Source organism: Bubalus kerabau, chromosome 3 (assembly GCF_029407905.1).
Source record: "Bubalus kerabau isolate K-KA32 ecotype Philippines breed swamp buffalo chromosome 3, PCC_UOA_SB_1v2, whole genome shotgun sequence".
NCBI classification, from domain to species: domain Eukaryota; kingdom Metazoa; phylum Chordata; class Mammalia; order Artiodactyla; family Bovidae; genus Bubalus; species Bubalus kerabau.
Genome location: NC_073626.1, coordinates 179,686,724 through 179,708,368, shown reverse-complemented (window position 1 = coordinate 179,708,368; position 21,645 = coordinate 179,686,724). Strand labels below are relative to the sequence as shown.

General features: G+C 51.0%; 1 protein-coding gene and 1 long non-coding RNA gene across 2 annotated transcripts in view; one reads left to right on the top strand and one right to left on the bottom strand.

The window, feature by feature from the left end:
• The window catches only part of WASF2 (WASP family member 2), a 74,990-nt gene extending 71,428 nt beyond the window's left edge, over positions 1-3,562 (bottom strand). The window contains exon 1 of the mRNA XM_055574000.1: positions 3,488-3,562. The gene's annotated coding sequence lies outside the window, so the exon portion shown is untranslated. The remainder of the gene's footprint in view (positions 1-3,487) is intronic.
• Positions 3,563-19,209: 15,647 nt separating this feature from the next.
• On the top strand, positions 19,210-21,645 carry LOC129647916 (uncharacterized). The gene is made up of 3 exons (XR_008712571.1): positions 19,210-19,333; positions 19,697-19,779; positions 21,489-21,645. It is a non-coding gene; the product is annotated as an uncharacterized LOC129647916 (long non-coding RNA).

Below are 21,645 nucleotides of genomic sequence, written 5' to 3'. Positions count from 1 at the left end.
AGCCCTGATTGGCTCTCTGCCCCACCCGCCTGGGACTTCCGGGCTTTCCATTGGCCTGAGTGCAATGTCAGTTAAAAGCTACGCAAACGACGTACTCAAGGGTACTGTCCCGGGAGCTCCACCCGAGCTACTTCCGCAATCGGAGTAAACAGCAAGGGGCAAACCAAGTCAAGTGGGGGTGGCTTTGAAACTAAACCAACTCTTATATTCAAAGTAGGAAAATCCCACCTAAAAACTCGTACAAAGTGTATCGAGAGGTGAATTCTTCTTGTTAGAGTTCAAATAACCAGGATCTTTGGTAGAATGAATGGGCCAAACCTATAAAGTTTCTGTAGACACCCCTAAAGTTACTGATAGTTTTGTTCCTTCCCGGCCGGTCTTAGGCCGGCCGAAAGTAGGGTGGGGAGAGTGAGTCACAGGCTCCCGCCTGCCGCTAAGGGTCCCTCTGGGCTGAGGCCCGGGGTCCTGGGATTGGGTGCTGGGTGTGAAAGGTCAGGGTCAGGTGAGTTGGACCCTGGTTCAGCCGCCACCGCACTCTGCGACCTCAGGCAACTCTCTCAACTTATCTGGGTCTCAGTCTGTCCTGCAAAGTAGGAGCAGTCACGTCTGCCTCTTGTCCTGTAGTGTTTGTTAAGGATTCATGCTTGAGTGGGTATATGCGCGTCTTGCCGATCATAAAAGTTTGCGGGCCCGATTCACATTGTACCTCAGTTAGTTCTCTAGAGCAACTCTTAAAGGCAGATACTGTCCTTATTTTGCAAAAGAGAAAACTAAAAACGCCATGACTTAACCCTGAGTCGCCCAGGGAATTTGAAATGACCCTGGGACTCAAACCTGTATATTTTGGCTTCCATTTCTGTATTTCTCCCTTCCAGGTCTGGTGTCCCCTGAGAAAGACCTCTCCCTCAACTTGTTAGCATTCCAGGGAGATTCGTGAGGGTGCCCTCAGGCCAATCCCCCATGTCTCTGGTCACCATAGACTTAGGTGACCACTCCCCAGCTCCGAGGTTCCTGGGAAAAATAAGCCACTCCCAAGCTCCGAGGTTCCTGGGAAAAAGAAGCCAAGGGATGTACCCGAACTGTTTCTGGGGGCCTAGGAATCAGGAGGTGGGTAAGGGATGACAGGTGGGTCAAAAACCCAGGTAGAATCCTGAGTAAGGACACATAAGCTCCAAGAGGGGCAGTCTCCATTCCAGGACTTAGGTCCAGGTCTCTCTGCTCTCCGAACAGGGCTCTTTTCACCGCAGGATTGTTTTTCTCGGAACGACTGCCTTGGCTATAATTCCTAGTCCTTTTCCCTCTCTGGAAAGGAAGGAAGCCAAAAAGGGAGTGTGAGGGGGGAGCAGCCTAAGACATTAGAAGGACAGAAACCACCAAGTGGGTGGTGCCCATAAGGCCCCAGTGCCCGCTGAGTCAGTGACCTCCAGGCTCAAATTGGGCCATGTGGTCTGACGACCGATGACTATTTAAATCCTGACTGTGGCCACTGGGTGCTGGGAGACAGCAGGTGCTATGCAGAGGCCAATGACTTTAGGGCAGACTAACCTAAGATTCGGAGAGGGCAATGGCACCCCACTCCAGTACTCTTGCCTGGAAAATCCCAAGGATGGAGGAGCCTGGTAGGCTGCAGGCCATGGTGTCGCTAAGAGTTGGACAGGACTGAGCGACTTCACTTTCACTTTTCACTTTCATGCATTGGAGTAGGAAATGGCAACCCACTCCAGTGTTCTTGCCTGGAGAATCCCAGGGACGGCAGAGCCTGGTGGGCTGCCGTCTATGGGGTCGCACAGAGTCGAACACGACTGAAGCAACTTAGCAGCAGGAGCAACCTAAGATTGAATCCAAGCTCCACTACTTTGTAACTAACTCTCAGCCTCACCCAGGTCTTCTCTAAAATGGGAACAACATGGCAGTTGTGAGGATTCAATAAGTTAATTGTGGAATTAATGAGTCATGTGGGTAAAGTGCCTGATAGCTATTTATTCATTCATGGATTCATCCATTCAGTAAAAAAATTATTACACATCAACCATGTGTAGGGCAGCCTGCCAGCGGTGTAGCTACAGTGGTAAGCAAACCAGACTCATACCTTCATGGGGCTTACAGTTTGATGAGGAAGCAAGTTGTTAAATGATCAGACAAATCAAAACCTATGATAAGGAATAAGGAGGCAAAGTACAATGTGTTTATGAGAGTGAATGTCAGGAATTGAGATGGGGTCTCAGGAAGCTTCCTGAAGAGGTGAGTCGATGAATGGAGATTAACTAAGCCGCAGATGGTTGGAAGAAGTGTTGGAGGCCAAGAGAAAGCGTGCTGAAAGCATCTAGGCCCAGGCCCATGCGTGCGAATTGCAGCATTGGGGACAGAACTCTTTCTGTGGGCCTAAACAAATAAGGTGTTACAGGGTAAGGCAACTGGCTTTGAAAGTGAGGCCATTCTCCAAGGGTCTCTGTTCTTTTCTGGTAGTGCCTGAGTGTTGACATCAACCTCCCGGGCTTGAATCTTGGCTCTGCCATCTCACCTTGAACCGTGTGACCTTAAGCAGTCACCACACCTCTCTGTACCTCAGCTCCTCTTCCAGTCAGTGGGGATAGTGGTAGAAGGGCTTAAGGTGAGGGAGTGAGGATTCAGTGTAGAAATGTGTATAAAACACTCTGGCAATAGAAGGCACTTCACAAATGATGTTTAGCCTTCACAGCGTGGAGGGAGGTGAGCCTAAGGCAGCATATCCAGTAGATAAATCATGCTAATACTAATTAGCAATTAGTATTAACTGACTAATACTGATATTGGGAGAGAGCTGATGCAAGCACCTAGGCACCAGGCAAGTTGTCATCTGACCTTAATTGTCATAAAAGACTTTGGAGCCAGGCAAGCCTGTGTTCAAATCACATCTGTACCATTTCCTGGCAGTGTGACCTTGGGCGGGTGATTCCACCTCTCTGAACCTCGGTTTCCTTGTCTGTAAAATGGGGATGATAATTGCTCCTGATTCTCAGAGATGTGAAGATTATCACAGCTTTATTTATCTCAAATGCGGGGACTTCCCTGGTGGTCCAGTGGTTAAGAATTCACCTGCCATTTCAGAGGACATGGGTTCAATCCCTGGTCAGGGAACCAAGATGCCACATGCTATGGGGCAACTGGGGCACAACTACAGAGCCCACATGCTCTGGCACCTTCACATCACAACAATAGATCCTGCATGCTGCAACTAAGACCTGATGCAGCCATAAATAAATAAGTATTTAAAATGTGTAGTAATTAGCATAGTGATTGGCACATAGCTGCAGTTGTTGAATGTTCACCTTAATAATAATTATTATTATTGATGTCAGGAGTTACTGTCTGTACTAGGTAAGATTCTGGTGCTTTGCTTGAAGGTTGTCTGGCAACAGGAGACTTTGTTTCTCCTTTCAGGCAATGGAGATAGGTTACTTTCAGAAGGGGAGGTGCTGTGCATCTTAATACTAATCTTGGGACTTACCTGACAGTCAAGGTACTGCCAAGGGCATGGGTTCGATCCCTGGTTGGGGACCTAAGATCCACAAGCCACATGGTGCTGCCAAAAAAAAAAACCATTACTGTTACTAATAATAAGCACTAACATTGAGCATTTGCTATGTGCCAACCATGGGGTAAGTGCTTTACTCATACATTCTTACAGCAGGCCTATAATTTAGGTCCTGTTGTTATCATTTTCCAAATAAGATAAAGGAAGCACAGAGAGGTCAAGTGACTTACCCAAGGCCAAACAGTCAAGAAACAATATGACTGTATTGGTGTTTTCGGGGAGGGAGGTGGGAGGGGGGTTCAGGATAGGGGACACAGGTACACCCACGGCTGATTCATGTCAATGTATGGCAAAAACCACTACAATATTGTAAAGTAATTAGCCTCCAATTAAATAAATTAATTTTAAAAAATAAACAATATGACTGCAATTTAAACCCAACCTTGGAATTTGAGAGGGCTTGGTGCTTTTGAGAGGCAAGCCCTCTCTCTAGTACCCAAGGAGTTCTCACCTGGAACGATGAAACAATCAGTCCCAGGTTCTGAAGACCAAACCCTGTTCCTTTCCCACCAGTTCTAAAAAATAACCCCTGCCTGTTCCCTGTCCTCGGAGGCTGATAAGATCAGGGAACCTAACTTCTCCCTCTGCAAGGGGAAGCAGGAAGACACATCGAGTCACCAGAACTGGATTTGAGTCCCAACTGTGCCACTTAATGGTTCTGTCCTAGCCAAGTCACACCCCGTCTTTGAGCCTCAGTTTCCTTGTCTATGAAATAGGGATGATAATAGCTCCGCCTCCAGGGCTGTTGTGAGGAGCAGAAAAAACAAGTCCTGTATGAACTATAAAGTACTCTTCAGCACAAGGCTTCCTCTCCTTGTTGCTATGGGGATGGCGAGCACTCCAGAAAAGCAGTCACAGCCAGTATAGTGCATAGCAGGCAGATTGCCATCTCTGGAAACAGTCCTGGATTCGAGTCCCAGATCTGCCTCTTACGCCTGTGTGACCTTGGGGCAGTCTTAACCTCAGTTTTCTCATCTATAAAATGGAGTGAATCGTACTGATCTTGTAGGGCTGGAGGGAGGGCAAGCACAGTGAAAGAAGGCACCAAACACCATGAACCCGTGCCTGGTACAGAACTGCCAGAGCACAGGGATTCAGGGCAGAGGGACCACGGAGAATCACCCTGACCCCTCCACACAACCCCTGCCTGAGGGCAAGAGGGTGGAGAGGACTGTGCTCAGAGGCCGAATGGTCTCCAAGCCACTGCCCTGCCTGTGGCATCCTTAGCTCAGGCTGGGTCCACTGCATCTCTCTCTGTCTCCCGCCCTCCCTCCCTCTCGTCAAACAAGTTCTTCTCCACTGAGCAATCCCAGGGGGCCCCCGAACCTCGGTTCCAGCCAAGCTTGCAGGCTTTCCCCGCCTCCACATCCTGAATCCACAGCCTTTGCATTTGCCATTCCTTCCACCTGGAATGCTCTCTCCTCCCTGGAGCGACTTTGATGGGGGAAGGTGGGGGGAGGGGGAGGGGGGCGGTGCTGGAGGGGAAGGATCTGGAATGATGCTCCCCCACCACCTCACTCCCCTTGCCTGCAACCCCCACACGGCAAGCCTGACCTCCCCACCTCCCAGCATGGGGGATGAGACAGCGCTGGGAGGGGGAGGAGGAGGGGGAGGACTCAAGTGAAGGGCCCTCTGTGGGGTTTTTCACCTGCTCAGAAGAGGCAGACGGAAATGAAAGCTCTAGAAAAATGCCTGCCGCTCTGCTCCCGAGGCCCCAGCTCGGCGAAGCCTCCCTGCCTTCCCACTGTGCCATCTTCTCTCCCTCCCCCCTCCTCCTGCAGGCAGGTGCCACACAGTCAAGGAACACGGGTGGGCGGGCAGGCCAGAAAGCCTTGAGTTCAAGTCCCATTCCTGCCGCTTACCCAGGGAGTGGCCTCCGCAAGCTGTTTGGCCTGCTTACACCTCATTTCTTGGTAAAAGGAGACAACAATCCCTTCTCAGGCCGCTGTGAGGACTAAACAGGGAAGCCAGATGAAAGTGCCCAGCACAACCAAAGCGCTCAGCAATGGAGTTGGTAACAGTGATGGCAACACACCCAGTGCCCACGTGTGCCTGGCACAGCTCTCAGCACCTGGCAAATATCAGTCTATTTGATTCCTGGTGAGGTGGATCCCATTACTGTTAGGGGAAGCACACTGACTGAAACATCCACCCTGACCAGGCACCATAGCAACCATTTGCATGAGCTGTTTTATGACAGGAGGTCCTGGTAAGGAACACAGACCTAATAAGCCACCACCAACCGGAAGAGTTCCGGAAAGGTCAAAAGGAGACACCACATGTCTGACCACCTCCCAGAATCCTTCTCTCTGGCATCCATTTGGCTGAACAAGGCGTGCACCACCAGGAAGGACTCTGACTCAGAATGATTGCCTAAAGACAACCCGGAAACTAACCCCATCGCCATAAAAACCCGAGACTGAGAGCCACATGGCAGAGCAGTTGTCCTGGCTTCCCTTACCTTACTGCTCTCCACCCGGATGCCCTTTTCCAATAAAATCTCTCGCTTTGTCAGCATATGTGTCTCCTTGGACAAGTCATTTCTGAGAGTTAGACGAGAGCCCAGTTTTGGGCCCTGGAAGGAGTCCCTCTTCTTGCAACATTACTATCCCTCATTTTACAGATGAGGACACTGAGGCACAGAGAGGTTCTATAATCGGTGCAAGGCCACACAGCCCACGAGAGGCAGAGCTTAGCTCTGTTGCACTCCGGTACTCTCAGTGGTGGTTGTTTTATTTGCTGTTATCTGTACTGACTCTATGCCCTCGGTAAGTACATGTTATTCTTTTTTTTCCCTCCCACCTTCAAAATCCTGCCTGAAGTTTCTCTCCTTTGTAACGACTTCTAGTCTGTTCATTTAATGAGCCTCTACTGCTGACGGCTCTTGCCAGACAGACCTGTGCAGGGCACTGGCAATCCAGGGATCCATCCACCCAGTCTCTGCCCTCGAGTGACTCTCAATCTAGTGAGGGAGAAAAACACATACATAAAAGCGACACATACATAGGACTTCCCTGGTAGTCCAGTGGCTAAGACTCTGAGCTCCCAACACAGGGCCTGGGTTCTATCCCTGGTCAGGGAACTGGATCCCACAGACCACAACTAAAGATCTGAAAGAGGCCAAGTGCCACAACTAAGACCTGGTGAAGCCGAATAAATATGTAAATAAATATTTTTTAAAAATATAAATAAAACTCTCTAACAGCAAAAAGAAAAGTATTAAAAAAAAAATACATACATTATTTGAAAAAAAGAGAGGAACACCAATTGCAGCAGGAGCTGGGAGCCCACAGAAGCATAGAACTTAACTGGAGGATTGGGGCAGGCTTACCAGAAGAGGGATCATTTGAGTGGGGTCTTGAAGGGCGGATAGGAGTTCCTCAAACAAAGTTATAATATAGAGACATAGAATATGATGTATAGTGCAAACCCTGCAAAGGAGACTGAATCTATAAAGACTAGATACTAACATGCTGGGGTAAGTTCTATGCTAGGTCTTCTGGGCACCGCAGATACAGAGGTGGAAAGAAATGCCCCCAGGGAGTTTACAGACTTGGAATCAGGGAATAGAAAGCAATAAATAAAGCAAAAACAGCAGTATTAAAGAAGAATCCAGAGAGGCTTTGGGACTACCAAAAAAGAGACCTAAACCTGTCAAGGGGTCAGTGAAGGCTTCCTGGAGGAGTAGTTGATGCCTGTGCTAAGTCACGCCAATGGTGTCCAACTCTTTGTGACCCTGTGGACTGTAGCCCATCAGGCTCATCTGTCCATGGGATTTTCCAAGCAGTACTGGAGTGGGTTGCCATGCCCTCCTCCAGGGGATCTTCCCAACCCAGGGATCAAACCTGTGTCTCTTATGTCTCCTGCAATGGCACGTGGGCTTTTTGTCACTAGCACTACCTGGGAAGCCAGTTGATATCTAGACTGAGATTTAAAGATCAGGGCCAAGGACTTCCCTGGTGGTCCAGTGGCTGAGACTTGGCACTCCCAATGCAGGGAGCTCGGGTTTGATCCCTGGTCAGGGAATTTAATCCCAGAAGCCACAGCTAAGAATTCACATGCCACAACTAAAATTCCGCATGCCACAAAGAAGATAGAAGATCCTATGTGCCACAACTAAGACCCAACACAACCAAATAAATAACTTTTTAAATTTATTTTTTTTTTGAAGGATAATTGCTTTACAGAATTTTGTTGTTTTCTGTCAAAGTCCAACCTGAATCAGCCATAGGTATACATATATCCCCTCCCTTTTGAACTTCCCTCCCATCTCCCTCCCCATCCCCCCGCTAGGTTGATACAGAGCCCCTGTTTGAGTTTCTTAGCCATACAGCAAATTCCCCCTTGGCTATCTATTTTACATATGGTAATGTAAGTTTCCAATAAATATTTTTAAAAATAAAAACAGGAAAGATCAGAGCCAGATTATGTCAACCTACCACCACCCAGCCCATATGTAAATTCAACATAAAAAACGAAGGTAACTATAAGAGTAAGGAACTCCAATAAACTTCAGATGTTTGCCATGAATACTATTTAAATGTTTTTTAAATTATCAAACATCAAATCATTTTTTTTAAATGTTTTTAGTGTCCCTGCTTTGCTGGTGTCCTGAATACACGTTCCTCTGCTAGCTGGGTAATCTGACAAGGTAATTGGCCAGAGGGAGTCAGCCAGGTGAAGAGCTGGGGAAGGGTGTGGCAGGCAGGGGGGAATTTCTTGTAAGTACAAAGGCCCAGAGGCAAGAGAAAGATGGCATGTTGGGGGAAAAAGGAAATCCTTTGATGCGATCCGGCAAATGGAAAGAGGTGGGGGATGGAGAATTGGACTGGATTCTAAGGGTGCTGGGGAGGCACGGAAGGGTTTTACTGGGATGTGACGTGATCAAATGTTCCTTTTGCAGGATCACCCTGAATATTGCTAGAAACCTTTTGATGGTTTGAAATCATTCATGCAAGAGACACCAAGTACCCAGGATGTTTCAAGCACTGACCCAGGTCCTGGGGCTGCAACAGATAATTAATTAAGGGTTCCGCAGACAGAGCAAGACCTGGTGGGGACATTGAGTGCCCCGCTATGGAGGAGTCTGAGTGGATAGAGGCTTGGAGTGTGGAAGTGTATGGCTTTCACAAAAAGAAAGCCAAGCCCTGGTGCTCAATGACGAAGCAGTGAGATGGGAGATGGCGCTCAGGGAACTTGCGGGGGACTTGTAGTGGAGAGACTACAATGTCTAGGAGAGGAGAATAAAGGAATGAAAGCGGGAGTAGAGGCAGTGGGTTAGGGGTGAAAACTCCTGCTCCATGTAACCTCCCTAGAAAGTGGCCAAGTGGGCAGAGGGCAGAGGCCCTGGCCAACCCCATCAGCCCCCCATGCTTCCTGAGCTCTGCTGAGCCCTGCAGCTCGTCTCCTCCTGGCTCCAGAAGTCAGACGATACCCTGAAGGAGAGCAGAGGCGGGTGAGGAGGGGGTGGGCGGGAAACAAGCCCAGGCCTCTCACCCCAGCAGGGCCTTCCTTCCCAGCGGCTGGAGCCAACCCTGCTGAGGAGCCAGAGGTTACAGGGAAGGATTAAGGAGTTGGTTGCTTTTTTACCCAAATTGTGGCTGCATTTCTCTCTCTTTTTTTTTTTTTTAAAGAAAAATGTTCCTGTACACGCACCCGGAGGCTTTTGCAGGAGGCGGCTGTTGGAGAACTGGGAAAACAAGCCAAGAAACAAGAGAGAGGAAAAAGACCACGCCTCGCTTGGCAGATTCCTAATGGCCCAGGAGACCTGAGGCTTTACAGTGGGAGGCCGGTGGGGGCTGGCTCGGGTGGGAGAGAAGGGCAGGCCGAAGGACAGCCACTTGCTGGCCAGTGACCTTGGGCGGGATGCTGCCTGCTTCCCTCTGGTGAGAATGGGGAGGAGGGGGCAGGGGCCAGGCTGGCCAGCTGAGGTCACAGGAAGGCCCCTTCCAGCCTGAAACGCGATCTCGGGATGTGGGGCCTGCCAACCTGCAGCGACCCTGGGCCAGCAGAGATGAAAGGCTGCCTGTCCCCGGCTTCCGGACCCCCGAGGCCACAGTGCCTCCAGCTTGAAGGGCAGCAAAGCGGCTGCAGCTGGCTGAACCTGGTTACTGGGCTCCCCCCACCACCACTACCACCACCACCACCCTCCCCCACCACCTGATGTCTTTCAACCCTCCGTTCCCTGTTTTGCAGAGGACACTCGGAGCCCAGAGAGGGCTGGTGACCTGCCCGAGGTCACACAGCAAGTTGGAGGCTGAGCCAGGACTCACCACAAAGTCTTTAGATTCCAAGGCCAGACCTCATTCCCTTTCCTGGAAACTTGGCTGCCTGGGGGGGCTTACCCTGGGGAGTTGGAGAGACCCAGGGTTAGGGAGGACAGTTGGGAGCTGTGTCTGTTTGAAGTCACAGCTTAATGTTGATTAAAGTGCCTTAAAAAAAAAGAAAAAAGAAAGGAACGTTCCCAGCCCCTGCCATGAGCCTGGACTTGCTCTGCTGGCAGGGGAAGGAATGGTGGCCAGCTGCGGCCTCAGTTCCTGCTGCTCCCGCCCCAGCAGACAGAGGGACAAAGGCCTCTTCTCAGCCTGTCCCCTCCAGCCCCCTGGATCAGAGCAACAACCAGGAAGCTCTGTCACTGACCAGCTAAGTCCCTGTTTCTCTCTAGGTCTTAGTGCCCTTTCCGGAAAATGGGGGCAGAGTATCTGCCTGACCTACTTCTCAGCACCATTTTGAGGTTTCAAAGAGGGAAAGTTAACAGAAATACAAACCTCTCAGCACCTCCTTCTGCCTAAGGGTCGGCCACACCTCTGAGACCCCTCTCCCTTACCCTTAAACTGGCCAGCCCCAGTGCTCAGCGGGGACCATCCCTCACTTTGGGGAGCCCTCTCTCACCTCCAGACTGTGCTGCTCCTTCAAGGTATTTATCCCTGTTGTAATTAAATAATTAATTGTGTAATTGGATCTGTCTCCCCATTAAAAGGTGAACTCTGTAATAATAATAGCTGACACAAAATGCTTACCCAGTGCCAGCGACTTTCCATGTATTAACCCATTTAATCCCCATGCTGGGTACGGTTAGTTTTCCCATTTTACAGATGAGGAGACTGAGAAAAGGAAAGATAGAGTAATGTACCTGAAGTCACAAACTGGAAGCTGAGCCAGGACTCGGTCCAAGAAGTAGCAGAACCAGGATTCAGATGCAGACCCCAGGTTGGAATCATTAAGCCACTAATGAGGCTAGTTCAGTTTGTTCCTTGTCCATCCTAGCTCCAGAATACCTGGCATACAGTAAGTGCTCCATATGTATTGGGTGAACAAGGACAAAAGTAAGTGATGAATGCATTCAGGTATTTGGAGAAGACTAAGTGGTATTGGAGAAGACTCTTGAGAATCCCTTGGACTCCAAGAAGATCAAACAAGTTGATCCTAAAGGAAAATCAGTCCTGAATATTCATTGGAAGGACTGATGCTGAAGCTGAAGCTCCAATACATTGGCCACCTGATGTGAAGAGCTGACTCGTTAGAAAAGACCCTGATGCTGGGAAAGATTGAAGGCGGGAGGAAAAGGGGACGACAGAGAATGAGATGGTTGGTTGGTATCACTGACTCAATGGTCGAGTTTGAGCAAGCTCCGGGAGATGGTTAAGGACAGGGGAGCCTGGCGTGCTGCAGTCCATGGGGTCGCAAAGAGTCAGACAAGACTGAGCGACTGAACACCAACAAGAGCACCATCCAGGGGTGAGTTTTGCAGGTGCCATGTGTGGAGCAAAGCCCTGATTAAGGGAGGCGGTACCCAATATATTGTTAAAGACCTGTTATTAAGCTTCTTTCTGGAACATAACAGGCCCCAAACCTGGGACATCATCTGTGATTCCTCCTTCCACTTCATCTGCCGGAGCCATTTAGCCCCCAGGTTCTGCTTGCCATCTCCCAGTGCACCCCGTCTTCTCCATCCTTCAACCCCCATCTTTTCCTTGGATTTTTGTAGCAACTCTTACACAGGGTTCTCTAATTTCTCCTCCTTTGAGCTGGGGACTTCCCTAGTGGTCCAGTGGTTAGGAATCTACCTGCCAATACAGGGGATACAGGTTCCATCCTTGGTCCAGGAAGATCTCACATGCCATGCGGTAACCAAGCCCATGCGCCACAGCTACTGAAGCCCTCACACTCTGGAGCATGTGCTTTGTGACAAGAGATGGCACCTCAGTGAGAAGCCCGTGAACCGCAGTGAAGACCCAGTGTAGCCAAAAATAAATAAATGAAGTTTAAAAGTGGTGAAAATGAACTCACTCAGTCATTTAGGACTCTTTGTGACCCCATGGACTGTAGCCTACCACACTCCTCCATCCACGGGATTTTCCAGGCGAGAGAGAGTACTGGAATGAATTGCCATTTCCTTCTCCAGAGGATCTTCCCAACCCAGGAATTGAACCTGGGTCTCTGGCATTGTAGGCAGACGCTTTACCATCTGAGCCACCAGGGAAGTCACTAAAAAGTGGTAGTAAAAACAGAAAGCTAATTGTGTGTCCCATCCCTCTTTACTCCCTCCCTCACTAATGAACCTTGCATGGCTCCCCACTGCTCTCTGGATAAAGGCTGCACTTCTCACCAAGGCTTCTACCACCCAAACCTCTGCCTCCCCCCAGCAGTCTCCCCACCCCCCAGTCTCACCGGCTACCCTTCTCCACATGTCCTTTGCCCAAACCACTCAACGTAGAAGTTAAGAGCATGGAAGACCTAGGTTCAAGTCTGAATTTTGCCATTTACCAGATGTGGAAGTTTGTAAACAAATCAATTCCCTTCTCTAAGCCTCAGTTACCACATCTGGGAAAATGGGCATAATTATAATACTTCTTCATAGATTCATCATAAGGATTAAATGAATACATAGGGTGCTGAGCACAGCACCCAACACTCCCAGTAGTTCCCTTAATTCTTACCCTTTCCTCTGCTACAAAGAGCATTTCCTACAGTCAGTCTTACTATTCTTTATGACCCAGCTCAAATGTCACCTCTTGGAGGAGATCTTGCTTGATATTCACACTCTGTTCCCCAAGTGAAATCAGCCTGACTTTCCAGGCTCACTTGCACTTTGCACCTCTGTAAATCACTTGTAATATTGTTGCACCCTTTCCCCCATTACCCCAAGAGTTCCGGGACAGCAGGAACAACACCTTCTTAACTCTAGCCCCTGCCGGGAGTGCAGCTCAGAAAGTGTAGGTAATATTGAATGGAGGCACCACTTTCAGCGCCTTTCTCTCTTTTTTTTTTTGGTTGCACTGGGTCTTCGTTGCTTTTGTGTGGGCTTTCTCTATTTGCAGAGAGTGGGTGCTACTCTTCTTTGGGGTATGCAGGCTTCTCCTCACACCCACTACTCTCTTGTTGCAGAGCACAGGCTCTAGGCACACGGGGGTCTCAGTAGTTGCGCCTCTAGGACCATAGAGCGTGTGTTTAGTTGCTCTGCAGCGCATGGAATCTGCCCAGACCAGGATTTGAACCTGCGTCCCCTGCACTGGCAGGTGGATTCTTACACACTGCGCCACCAGGGAAGTCCCTCGGTGCCTTTCTTGAGCACCTTGCAGGCAGGAGGCCTGAGTGATGCTGGGACCTGGCTGCCTGAGTCCCACTCCAGCTCTGGTGCAGGTATGTTGGTATGTGGGTGGGAGTGGAAGTGGGCAGAAGAAACCCCTGACCTCTGCGCTCTTTCCTCCTGCCGGGCCTCTGCAGTCCTCTGAGGGAGGACGAGATGGGAGGAGGGGGGGAGGAGGCACAGGTGCTGAGCAGGGGTGAGGTGGGGCTATAGCCAGAGCTGGGGCGTGAGTGGGAGCTGGCAGACTCCAGCTGCTCCAAGACCAGGGCTGGACCCGGCAGGACAGAGCCTCGCAGCCCAAGTCCCCACCTGCCATGCCCCGCCTCATCCTGGCACCTGCATGAAGTGACTTTTCAGGTTGTAAAACTACATCTTGATCTGCAAGGAAGCAGAATCCAAGCCTGGCCTTGTCTAGTTGCTGAGCAGGGAAGAAGGCGAGTGTTCCCTTTTATTCTCTTTTTGTGTAGGCAACCCCTTGCAATCCCGGACACATCAAAAGAGGTAGCACTCTGCAAACCCAGGTTAAGGTCAAGTTATCCCCCAACTGTTGCTTCAATTGCTTCTCCTGCCACTCCCCCTATTCAGAACCTTCCTTTCAGGGCCTAGCACCCTCAGGATAAAGTCCCAACTCCAAACCCAACCCACAAAGTCCTGGGTAGTCTGGCTTCTGCCTCCTCTTGCACTTTTTCTGCCTCCATGTCTTCTGGCCTTTTCTCAGTTTTTTCCAACACACCTTGCCCCTTCCTTCCTCTGGGCCTTCACACATACTGTTTCTCTGTCTTGAATGCTTTTCCCCATGCCCTGATAATTCTGTTTTATGTTGAGTACTTTTGATGCCTAAGAAATCTTTGCCTATCCCAAGATCCTGAAGGTACGCCCATTTATTTTCTTCTAGGAGTTTATAGTGTTAGCTTTCTCATTTAGGTCCCTGATTCATCGCGGTGTGTTGTCAGGTAGGGGCTGAGACTCATTCCTGCTCTAATTCCTACTCATTTTTTCATTTTTTTTTTATTTTTTAATTTTTTGGCTGCCCTGGGTCTTTATTGTGCTATGCGGGGTCTTTCGTTGTGGCATGCAGGCTTTCTCTAGTTGTGCTACAAGGGCTTCTCACTGCAGTGCCTGGGCTTTTCTTGTTGTGGGGTGTGGGCTTAATTTGGAGAAGGCACTGGCACCCCACTCCAGTACTCTTGCCTGGAAAATCCCATGGATGGAGGAGCCTGGTGGGCTGCAGTCCATGGGGTGGCTAAGAGTCGGACACGACTGAGCGACTTCACTTTCACTTTTCACTTTCATGCATTGGAGAAGGAAATGGCAACCCACTCCAGTGTTCTTGCCTGGAGAATTCCAGGGACAGGGGAGCCTGGTGGGCTGCCGTCTATGGGGTCACACAGAGTCGGATACGACTGAAGCGACTTAGCAGTAGCAGCAGTGGGCTTAATTACCTCATGGCATGCGGGATTTTAGTTCCCTGACCAGAGATTGAACCCATATACCCTGCATTGGAAGGCAAATTCTTAACTTCTGGAACACCAGGGAAGTTTCTTCTGCTTATTCCTGACAGTTGAGCTTATCCCTCACCTCCTCGGAGAAGACTCCCTTGACTGCTCCAAGACTAGATGAGTTCCTCCCACTCCCTAGCCCAAAGCAGGCTCTATTTTATTGTACCACTTGTCACAATTGTAATTAAACAATTATTTGTGTAATTAGTTGTTTAACATCTCATCTCCTCTTGCATGCTGTAGCTCTCTGAACTCAGTGCCTGTGAAGGTCTTCTTTAAAAACTTTGTATTGAAATAGACATTCCGAAAACCGCGCATATAGAAATATGCAGCTTGATAAATTTTCACAAATGGAACACACCATGTAACCGGTACCCAGACCATCATGACGCTAAACATTTTCTGTACCCAGGAGTCCCTGCATGTCTCATCCAGCTATGGCTGTCTTTTTTCACCCTTATATTCTTAGTACTCAGCACAGAGCTTGGCATCATTAAGCTCTCAACATTTTTGAATGAATTAGTTGGTGATGCTTAATTCTCCTGCGAAGAATTAGACATGGAACCTGATCTCAGCTCTAGCTCCAGTTCATTGTGACCTTGAGGAGGCCCTTCTGCTTTCTGGGTCTCAGTTTGCTTGCTTATAAAATGGGTGGGTTGGGGGGATGGAAGGAGGTTGGATAATAATCCCTTTGGGACTTTTCCAGATATGGCATTTGAGGCAGAATTAACCCCTCAGTTTCTGACAATACATTGTCAGGGATGATTTTGGTTTCATGCTTGAAAATGAGGGCCTGGAAGGATTAGAAACTTGATCCAGATGGAGCATCAGGAGCCTGGGCCTAAGAGTCAGAAGAGCTAGGTCTGAATCCCAGCCTGGCCTCTGGGTGACCCTTGGCAATTCCTTCCCGTCCCTGGGTCTCCTTGGTTTCTTCACTTAAAATGAAGAGTCGGTTGGCCTCCAAAGCTTGACAAATGGTGATGCTGGCCCCAGGCCTCTGAGCACCAAGTTTCAGTTCCAGGAGCACAGGAAACTGGCTCCGGGCTCCTCCCTTGCCAGGCACCATGGGGGGAGAGGAAAGCACACAATGTGATAACCACCCTAGCGAAGGGAACGCGCAATCTGGCCGGGGGACCCAGTGTTCAGCCAGGAACCAAATGGAAAATGGGCTGATGGTCCAAGTGATTCTCTCTATGTGTGGGGCTGGAGGGGAGGAGTTGGAGTGTTCCCAGTAGGGGTAGGAGACCTGGGAGTGGCGGTAAGGGAAGACAGAGATGGCTTCTTGGGGGAGAAGCCTTTGGAAATTGGCAGGGCAGCCCAGGGTGCTTCCCAGAGATGGGAGGAGGCAGGAAGGAGGAAATTGGGTCCAGGTGACCACAGAGCAGCAACTTGGCCAGGGAGTGGGAGAGGCGGGAGCTTGGGCAGCCACCCCACAGCTGAGTCTCGAAGGGGAAGGCGGGGGCGGGGGCGGGGGGCTGTTGCCTCTGCCTCGGCCCTGGGAACGCGCCATCTTCTCAGGCCGCAGGCTGCAAAGGACAGCATGGCTGTGAGCTCAGGCTAGAGGGGTGTCTTTTGGAGCTATCCCCCAGGGCCCTGCCCAGCTATCCTAGAGCTGCATAAAAAGCAGAGTCCAGCTCCTTCCACAGGGCCCTCCCTTCAGCTTGGATCTCATTTCTGCCTCTTCCTGGCTTTACAACCAGGGGGCACTCAGAGCATCTTCCCTGAAGCCCGTTTCTCAGATAGATGACTGAGGCAGAGTGATTGGGAGCCAAGTTAAGGCACTGAGTTCTGCCTCTGTAAATGGTAATAGGCAGCAGAGCCTAGAGTTAAGAGCTTGATTGCCAGGGTTCAGCTCCCAGCTCTGCCGCTTGTGGGCTGTGTGACCTGAGGCAAATCCCTTAACCCTTCCGTGCCTCTGATTCCTCATCTGTAAAGTGGAATGATCATATTACTTAAAGCATAGGGTTGTTGTGAGGATTAAATGAGGCAGTGGGTATAAAGCATTTAGATATAAATCACTGCCACCTCCGAGGCAGCAAAACAAACAGACTTTGGAGTCGCTCCTCTGGTCCAAGCCTCAGTTTTTTCATCTCTAAAATGGTGTTAATAATGCCTGCCTTTCAGGTCATATGTGAATATTAGTCAGGATGAGCCGACCCCTAAGAAGAGTACCCTGGAAGCCTCTCTCTCACATCCCCTCCCTGCCTCACCATCAGCCTGTTCAAACTCTGTTCATCGGTCCCCAGCAAACAGCTGCTCCGTGGCCAGCTCAAAGGCCTAGGAATCTACCCTGGCAGTGGGGTTTGGTCTAGGCTAGGGCCATTCAGGCTCTGGGACCTAGTTCAAGGGCTTCGGGGATCTGGGTACCCAGAGGTGGTCTTGAGGGGGTGGAGGTGGGCTTCAGGTGGGCATGGCCTCTTGACCTCTCTCTGACTCCTCATTCGGTGAGGGAAGGAGCCAGTAGAGGAGGCTGAAAGTAGACCCTCTGAAATGTGGGGGTTCCTACTTCCCTGGTTGCCTGGGCCTGAAGATCAAACTAATTAAGAAGAAATGACAAAGCCTGTAGTGGTCCCTTGGGAAATAGTAAGACTCGCTGCTATCCGTTATCTTCACAACAGCCCTGCAAAGCAGGCACTATTGAGCCCATTTTGAAGATGAAGAAACTGAGGCTCAGAGAGGTAAAGTCACCTGGGGGTCACAGAACTATATCTAGGGGCACAGCTGAGATTCAAAGCTGGATCCATCTGATCCCAAAGGGGCTGCCAGCCAAAGGATAGGAATCCCAAGGTCACCAGCACCTTGGTGACCAGCTGGGGCTGGACCAGGGGCCAGATTTAGAATGGGCATGGTGTGGCCCCAGGATGATGACCAGATCCACTTAGGATAAAACTGTTTGATTTACCCTCAGAAACCTGTCTGTGAGCCCATTCACCACCCTCTAGTAGCATTCTTTTTTTCTTGGCCATGTTGGGTCTTAGTTGCAGCACGTGGGATCTTTTGTTGCCACACGGGGTACTCTTTAGTTGTGGCCAATCTCTAGATGTGGCACATCCCGCAGCATGTGGTATCTCAGTTCCCCGACTAGGGATCAAACCCAGGTCCACTGCATTGCAAGGTGGTTCTTAACCACTGGACCACCAGGAAAGAGCCAGTAGTAGCTGTCTTACTAAAGTTATTTATTCTGTCTACAGACATTTGCACACCTCTTCCATACATAGAGCCATATGCTCGGCCCTGGGGACCCTGGATGAATCAGACTTGGAGATTGCCGTCTAAGTCCTGCTGGTCTGCAAGGAAAGACAGAGGCATGGCTAGAAACCTTACTAGGGCAAGGTGGACTAAGGAGTAAGCACTGAACTGTGGCCCCCAGCTTCCTGGGTTTGAGCCTCAGCTCTCTCTCTTATTACCTTTAGAAATGGGGCAAGTCACCTAACTTTTCCAAGCCTCAGTTTCTTGTGTGTAAAATGGAGATGATGATAAGATATTTTCTTTTAAGATATCCATGAGGATGAAATAATATCATGAACATGAAATGCTTACATATATAAAGTCTAGCATATAGAAGGACTTCCCTGATGGCTCAGCTGGTAAAGAATCTGCCTGCGTGTGGGAGACCTGGGTTCGATCCCTAGGTTGGGAAGATCCCCTGGAGAAGGGAATGGCTCCCCACTCTAGTATTCTGACCTGGAGAATTTCATGGACTGTATAGTCCCTGGGGTCATAAAGAGTCGGACACCAGTGAGTGACTTTCACTTTAGCATATAGAAAAAAGCATCTGATGACTATTAGCTGTCTGTAATTAAGTGGAATGGGGGTGGAGAGGAGAAATCTGTTTTTGTTGGGCAACAGGAATCAGGAGAGGCTTCTTGGAGGTGGGGACATCTGAGTTGGGCTCTGAAGGATGACTTCACCTGGAGAAGTGGGGGAAGGCAAGCCAGGGATAAGGCCCCAGAGACCAGGAGGATATGACCTGTTTGGGTGTGGCTGGGCAGAGTCAGCTGGGAGGAGTGATTGGAAATGAGGCTGGAAAGGCGGTTTCAAGGGCCTCCAGTGCCTTGCTGCCCGAGTTTGGACTTTAAAGGGCCGGGGACAGAGCAGGCCTTTAAGAGCTGGGAAGGGACATGATTGTGCCTATTTTAGGAAGATGATTCTAACTGTAGTGTGGATGGAGCATGAACCGGAAGGGGAGAGACTGGATGTCGGGGAGCGAATCTGAGCGTGTGCCCCGGGGGTTAAAGTCCCCCAGGGGCTCCCCCAGCAGCCTGCAGATCAGGCCCTGACCTCTTCCTTCCTGACTGCCCCCAGGCCCCCTCCTCTGCGTGGAATGTCTTCCCCCCTCCCTTCGTGGGCTAATTCCTTGTCCTCCCTCTGGTCTCCGTCTAGCCATGCTTCCTCCTGGAAGCCCTCCTGGGCACACCCCAGCCAGGCCTAGATTAGGTCTTCCTCCTCCTCTTGGGGACTCGTGACTAAACTCTGGCTGAGCGACCACCTGCTCAGGGACCACCAGGCCCAGCACATAGGGGGCGCTCAACCTTGAGCAGAGGAAAGACGAAACCTGTGAGTGAAGGGACAAGCCCGTTAGGGGGCAGGTGTGAGAGTCAAGTGAAAATGATGGGACCTGCGGTGCAGTGAGGAGCGAGAGGCATTGACAAGACGCACGATTGATGAGAAGTGAGCACAGGGTGAAAAAGAAACGGTTGGCGATAACTCAGAGGTTTCTCCCTCTGATAGCCTGCTGCCTTTCACCAAGAGAGGAAACATGGGTGGGGTTAGAAGTAGGGGAGGAGGGGCGGGCCAGGGCGGAAGATGGGCCCCCAGTGCTGGCTGCTCCCCGGAATGCCCTCCCCACTGCTGGGTCCCCATTAATGTCTGTGACTTGGGCGAAATGTTGCCTCCTCAGAGAGGCCACTGTGAGCCCCTCTAGGGAGGGTGGCCCCCCTGTAGATTACTCTCTACCAGCATACCCGCTCCATGCCCTTCCAGCCCTCCACACAGCTGTCATCGGGTATCTACTGATTTGTATTTTGTTTGTAGTGCGTTTTTCTCAATAGATGGGAAGTTCCTCTGTCACCTTGTTGCATGGACCACGTTGTACCTGGCAGGCTTCCTGAAACACAGTAGGTGCTCAAAACAAGATGTTTTTTTTTGGTACGAACAAGTGAAGGAAAGAAGGAAGGCAGGCCTTGAATGCCATAATAAGGAATTTGACTCTTGGCCTCCAAGAAATGGGGAGCCGTGGAAAGTTCTTAAGGGAGGCAATGTCAGGATTGTGTTTTAGGAAGCTTGCCCTGGGGGCAGTGTGGAAGATGGACTGGGGAGGGAGGGGGGAGGAACTGAGACAAAGACAGTACCCAGGCCCAGGCTTGGAAGCCCCCATGCCTGTGGGGGCCCTGGAGACCCTCCCCGTCCTTCCCCACCCCCGGCCAGGCCTGTTGTCTCTGAGCCCAGCGGCAGGCGGGTGGTGGGAAGAGCAGGGCTGGCAAAGCTGACACTCACTAATCACGGCCCTCACCCCAGAGCCGCACTGACTGTCTGGTCTCCATGGAGACAAGGCAACCTCCGGCCACTTGTTAATGGCAGCTCAACAAGGCTGCAGCAACGGGGACGGGCCTGACCAGTGTGCCCCAGCCCGGCACCACCTGTCCCAGACTGGTCTGCCGCAGCACACCCCAGGGACGCCCGAGCTGGGGGACAAGACTGGAGGTCTGGTGGCTGGGAGGCCCCCCCCCACCCTCCACGGCCCCACCTCCCTTGGCACTGCCAAGCAGGGAGAGGGCAGAGGCAGCCTTCTGCCCTGGCTGCCTCCTCCGCCAAGCTGCTGGGAAGCTGAGCTCATGCAGGTCACCCAGGCAGGGCCAAAGGGCTGCAGGGGGATGGTGAAGGGAGTATGTGGGGGGAACTGGCCTACATCCCACACAGGAGAGGAACGGACAGGGCGCTTCGCCTGCCCTGACAAACCTCTGCTCTGCTAGCCCGAGGCAGGGACCCGATCGGGAGCCATCTGTCCAGAACCTCTTCTCTACTTTGCTGTCACTACATCTGAAATCTGAAATGCCACCATTAGCAATTCACTCCTTCGGGAGGCTATGTGGCATAGCGCGCGCACACACACACACACACACACACAAACAAAAACAACTCTGGCTTTGCAGTCAGGCAGGCCAGGATGTAAGGCCTGGCTCCATCTTGCCACCTCTGAGCACTGACCTCCCCATCTGTAAAATGGGATAGTAATTGCACCCCACACAGACTCACAATGAAAGGCGCACACGTCTCCGGGCTTTCTCTGATGTAACCTGGAAGGCTGAGCACAATACCTGTGAACCCTCCAACTCCTAGAGGCCTTTCTTCACTCCCACAGCTGAGCTGGGTGTCTCCTCCCTGGCCCCCAGGACTAATACCACAGCATTCACCCCACTCAGGTAACCATGTGTCCCACCTTTGTCCTCCCCACAGATTGCCCTGTTGAGCAGAGTAAGCAGCAGGAGTTTGTCCAGTAAACAAAGGAGGCCAGGGGGGTTGGTGGGGGGGCTCCCTCCACCTTTTGTCCTCCTCCCTCCACAGGCGGTGCTCAGCCCCTGGAGCACTGCTTGAGGGTCTCCTTCCCCCTTCCTCCCCCGCCACTCTCCTTCATACCTTTGTTTGTCCATCTGTCTGTCCACCCAGCCATCCTGCAAAGATGTGGGAGGGGGCCCAGCTGTGACCCCAGCAAGCAGGTGAGGCAGAGGCCAGATTCCTCGGGCCAGATACCTGAGGCCCCCCCACAGCTGCTGGACCTTGCCACAGCTGCCGCCCCCAGCCACTTTTCTCCTCCGTCACTCCCCAGGCAACATTCCAGGCTGAGAGGGCCCTTGGAAATCATCTAGTCCAATGCACTGCAGCCAGATGAAGAAACCAAGGCCCAGAGAGGACCGGGGCTTGCCCAAGAGCCCAGAGAAGCTCTGTTTCTGAGCTGACAATGTACCAATTATGTGGGCCTGTTT